The sequence below is a fragment of the Petaurus breviceps genome, unplaced genomic scaffold (assembly GCF_028583685.1).
Source record: "Petaurus breviceps papuanus isolate PSGF00001 unplaced genomic scaffold, PetGlider_PUasm1.0 125, whole genome shotgun sequence".
NCBI classification, from domain to species: Eukaryota; Metazoa; Chordata; class Mammalia; order Diprotodontia; family Petauridae; genus Petaurus; species Petaurus breviceps.
The window spans coordinates 4655673-4661204 of record NW_027185653.1 but is presented as its reverse complement, the minus strand read 5'-3'; the positions used below and the strand labels follow the sequence as shown (position 1 = coordinate 4661204).

Sequence of the window (5532 nt, the reverse complement as noted above, 5' to 3'; positions counted from 1 at the left end):
GCCTCCCGGGCCGGCTACTGATTAACCCCCGCCAGCCTGGTGAAGTTCTAGGGAGTCTCCAAAATATGTGCTTGGGCCTAGTGTGCCTGAAAAAAAGGGGGGAACCTGACCCTGAAGACCAGAAACTTGGGGTGTCCGACCTGGGGCTGGCCATGACTTCAAGCATTTATTTAGCACCTACTGTGTGCCAGGCCCTGCGCTCGGCCCTTTACAAAGCGGTCAACATTAGTGATCCTCTCATTGAATCCTCACCACAACCTGTCTGGGAGCTGAGGGTTGTGACAGCGTCTGCCTCTGTGGGTTGTGGAAGAGCCAAAGGAGTGTAAAGTGCCTTGTAAGGGTAGAAGAAAGCAGTTCTGGACTGGATTTAGCAAAAGAAACCCTTCAGACAAAGGGTCATGGCAATGGTCTGCTAGAACTCCAAGTGCACCATAATAAAGCTTTCTTATGGCTAATGACCCCTTGGAAGGTTTCCGTGAAGTAAACCTAAGCTTCCCCTACTTCACCAGACCTTAGTGTACATGAGCCAGCCACTGAGGGACACACTGCCTCACCAAGTCTGATGTACCACCTGGCCTTATCCTCCATGGCCAGCACCTGTACCGCCTTACACATCAGATGTTTGGGACCTTCCTACACAGCAGGTTTGTTCGTTGCTCAGACATTTACACTGGGGAGAAATATCAGGTATTGCAGACTCGGTACGCTGTTCCTGCTCTGAAGTCACAGACGGTTTAACTAAACTGCCAGCCAGAATAGCAAAGCAACAGTGCCGAGAGAGAATTTTTGCAGAATACGACAATAAAAGAGATTTCTGAAGGCAATGATGACTTTTTTGGATTGAAAACTGAGAGTTTGTTTCTTTTACAGAGCCCATCTGTTCTAGAAGTGAGGGAAAAGGGTTATGAAAGATTAAAAGAAGACCTTGAAAAGCTCAGAGGGAACTGAAACTAGAAGATGAATGTGAGGCCTTTGAAAGTCTGAGATCAGCTGGGACAAGAATTGGAAGAACTCACAACTAGTCTGTCTGAGGAAATATTTATTGCCTTCCTACTGTGTGCATCACATTATTATTTTGCCTTTATAATAACCTTCTGAGGAAGCTCATAAAATGGCACAAGAAGCTAATATCAAGCAGCTGAAAAAACAATTAAAAAAGCACAGGGAAAGACTGATGCACTTCAAGCAGAAGCGTTGTCTTAAAGACACTTTGTGTTTTCCTCTTTACCGTCATCACCAATTCCAAAGCTTCTGCCAAGTGGAAAGGCTCCTTTTAAAAAGGGACATGCAAGAAACAGTAGTAGTCATCAGGACCTCAGGGTAATGCAGCCTATTATAAAAGACTGCAAAGAGGCTGACTCATCTCTGTAGAATGAGTTCAGATCTTGGAAGGATGAACTCACAATGGACAGCATATGCCACTTCTTAGGCAAAATTTATCAGGAAGACATATTTTCATGCTTTACCTTTTCCAAAAGTGAGTTGACTTCAGCTATTCTGGAGGCTGCGGAAAACAGTAGCCTAAGTATTGAACCAGTGGGACTGCAACCTATTTGATTTATAAAAGCTCTGCCCCTGAATGTGGAGGACCAAAGAAATGTCCTCTCCGGGGTCAGAGTGAGTAAAGCAAACAGAATTAAAGGAGGAGACTCAAGCAGCTGCTATTACATTTTGTCTTTTTACTGGTACAGAATCATATTCGTGTGTGGCTTTTTTTAATATGCATTCACTATATCCAGCAAGGCCTTGTGAAACTCCAGCATGTTGATCAGATCTTTTGGGAAGTTAAGTTTTTGAGAAAAGATATGTCATTGAAAATTGGGATATTTCAAGGAGGAACTTTAATTCTCCATGCTAAATATGGATGAACTTCACTGAATAACTTAAATTTCTGATTTTTTTTATGGCAACTTGGTATTTATTTCTAAGGAATTGGGTTCAAGATCTTTTATCTTTTGCAAAATGCAGAGTACTTTGATTTCTTTCAAACTGACACATGCTGTTTATGCTTACATAAAATTCTAGTTGAACAAACTAAGACAAAGATGTGCAGGTAAACTTGTAACTGTAATTTATAATTGCAAAAAAATCTAAATAAATGTTAAATTGGAGAAAAAAAGCAAGGACATTGATCTTGAGATTTAACTAGTCCAAGATTCAACCCATGGATGTACCTTCTTGGCTGCTTAAGGCATGAAAGTCTAGTAAACAAAGAGCATTCCTCTTTAGGCTAAATGGATGTCTCACTGTCATGCCTTTTAACTCACAAGGATGTGGCTATTTTTGGTGTCAAGGCTCAGGTTGAAACAGCTGAAGTGGTATTGTTCTGCCTCAGAAAAGCTCTGCAGTTTGAACTTAGACTTATGCCTGTGGTACCACTGGACTAGCTTCTGGAAGTTTGGGTCCTGGCTAGGCACAACCATGACACAAATACAGATGACCTGGAGAGATAATATGTAGATCTGCATCACTCTAAGTTCTGAAAATGGACAAGTACTGGCTTTTTCAAAAGAATAGGGAGCTTTGAGTGGAGACCATAGAGTCATTGTTCTTGAGCTGAAAAAGACCTCAGAAGCTATCAAGACAAATTCTCTCATTCATTTTACTGATATTGAAACTGAGGTTTAGTGACATAAAATGAGTTTACCAAGGTCATTGCTATTTGTTATTGGGTCATTTTTCAGTTGTGTTCAACTCCTCGTGATCTCTTTTGGGGTTTTCTTGTCAAAGAAATGAGTGGTTTGTCATTTCCTTCTCCAGCTCATTTTACAGTTGAGGAAACTGAGATAAAAAGGGTTAAGTGACTTGCCCAGGGTCACACAGCTGAAGTGCCTAAGGCCAGGTTTGAACTCAGGAAGGCTTGGTGCTCTATCTGGTGTAATACCTAGTTGCCCCAAGGTCATATAAATTGCAAACAAAAGAAATGAAATTTGAACCTAGGTCCTTTGACGCTAGCTGAGGGGGTGTGTATGTGATTGACTTTGTTAGCATCATCATTTCATTTTTCTTGTCCCAGGAATCCTCCAGTCCAATGTTAAAGACAGTACTGAGTTTCCTCTGCCCAAGTCTAGATGGTTTCAGCACTCTCTCCTTAAGAGTCTTCATTGTCCCATTCATCTCCTGGTGGTAGGTGCATTCTAATGTAGAGAAGACCACAAGAACTCCCCCACTCCCGTGTTCTTTGCTTGCTGATATCAGTGAATTTACCCAGGTTCTCAACAGGATTCTGCTTCTCTTCGTTTGTACAGACTGGTAATGGCCGTGTCTACATTCCCCATACAGATTAGATGGGGAAAGGGAACAAGCATGTATTAAGTGCCCACTGTGTGTCAAACACTATGCTGAGCAGTTTATAAATATTATCTCATCTGATCTAAATGAAGCAGAAATGCTCATTCTGTTAATTTTACTAAAACCTGCCTGCTCAGTCCACAGCTCAGATAATTCCTCAGAAAGAAAACATAACAAATTTGATTCACCAGAGCATTCAACCCTCTGCTTCATCACCAAGGGTCAAAGAAACTTGCATCACAATGGAAAGTCAAATCACCTGCTGTGTGACTTCTGTACACAAAGAAAGGATGTTTAAAATCAGAGCAGAAGACAGATAATTATTGTCTGGGAAATCATATACTATCTGAGGGTAGGGATCGTGTATTTTATTTTTACCTTGCGCAGGGTCTAGCCCAATTCATTGTAATTAGGAGGCAATTCATGCCCATCTCTTGAATAAACGATGGTGCTTTTGTGGATTCATCCAGCTGCTCCTGCTGCTGAGACACACTTCTCAACCTCCTAAGCCAAGCTCCATCTCCTTACTTCACTTACCTTTTGCCCACCATCGCACATTGAACCTTTGGTTTGTTTTCATGCCTGTCATGGACATTTGGACACTGACCTGAAGCCCCGTCTCTTGTGGTTTTTGTGTAACTGGGACCAGCAGTGACCACTCTGCTTTACCAGGATGATGGTGATGATGATGATGAGAGCATTTATATAGTGTTTAAAGGCTTAGGAAGTGCTTTACAAACATATTTTGTGGTGATAACAGCCCTGCGAGGTAGGTGCTTTACTGATGAGGAAATTGATGGAGTCAGAGGTTAAATGACTTGTTCATAGTCACAGAGCTATTGAGTGTCTAAGCACAGATTTTAATTCTGGTCTTCCTGACTCCAGGTCCAATGTTCTCTCCACTGTGCCACTTAGCTGTCCTCCAGTTTGACACAATATTCCAAATTCTGTCTTCAGCTTCATTTAATTCGCTAAACATTTATCAAGTAACTACTGTGAGAAAGGCATTGTTCTGGGCATTGTTTATGCCATACCAAGATAAAAATGAAATAATCCCTTTCCTCAAGGAGATTACATTTTTAGCCCATAGAGTTTGACCTTTAGAACTGTTCTACAATACATCCCAGCTCCAGATTGTTTTGCATTCCTCCGCAGATGTAAGGAACGATAGAAAAAATACTTTGGTCCTGGTATGACTCAGCCATGGAAAAACAGGATTGATCTTAATCTTAGTCCTCAAGCCTCTTCTTTTCTCCCCTGTGTAGACTGAGGCACAAGAGTAACCAAAGTGAAATAGAGACTAGATTTGTGATTACAATGGTATGGGGTCCTCTTGATGAGGACATTATTTTTTAAACCAGTATAGATTGGCACTTTCTCTGCAATCTGTAGTCTTGCTTAAAGCACTTATAGCTTCATCATCTTGCCCTGGGTAACCCAAATAACATGTGTCAGAGACAAAACTTGAACACAGGTTTTCTCAGCTTTGAGGCCAGCTCTTTATCCACAATACTAGTGGTTCTCAAACTTTTTGATCTTAGGACCACAAAGAACATTTGTTTATCTTTCAATAGACAGTTTGGTGGCACAGTGGATAGAGTACCAGGCCCAGAGTCAGGAAAACTAATCTTCCTGAGTTCAAATCTGGCCTCAGAAACTTAGTAGCTGGGTGACCCTGGGCAAATCATTTAACCCCGTTTGCCTGAGTTTTCTCATCTATAAAATGAGCTGGAGAAGGAAATGACAAACCACTTTAGTACCTTTGCCAAGAAAACCCCAAATGGAGTCCTGGAAAGTTGGATATTGCTGAAAAAACTAACAACAAAATTGTCTTTCAATTATTCAATGTACTAGAAATTAAAGTTGATAAATTTAAACATTTTATTTATTAATGCATTAAAATAACAGGAAAAATAAATATTTTGCATGCTAACATAAACAATATTTTATAAAACAGAACTCTCTTTTCCAAAATGAAAAAAAAACATACTGAGAAAAGTAGTGTTGTTTAACATATTTTTTCAAATTTCTTTAATGTCTGGCTTAAAAGACAACTGTATTCTCATTGTCTGATTTTGAATGAAATACATTGGGATATTATGTCTTGGTTGAATTATGAAATATATGAAGAAAATCTGTCATCATATAGATATTTAGTTGGAAAAGGGATGAGTATTTTAGTAGGCAAATAACATAATTTTTTTTATTATTGTGGTTATGACATTATAGACATCCTAAAAG

The 5532-nt window shown here is 40.0% G+C and overlaps 1 pseudogene; it reads left to right on the top strand.

The window, feature by feature from the left end:
- The first annotated feature begins 447 nt into the window (after positions 1–447).
- On the top strand, positions 448–1845 carry LOC138163201 (rab-3A-interacting protein-like; annotated as a pseudogene).
- Positions 1846–5532: the final 3687 nt, after the last annotated feature.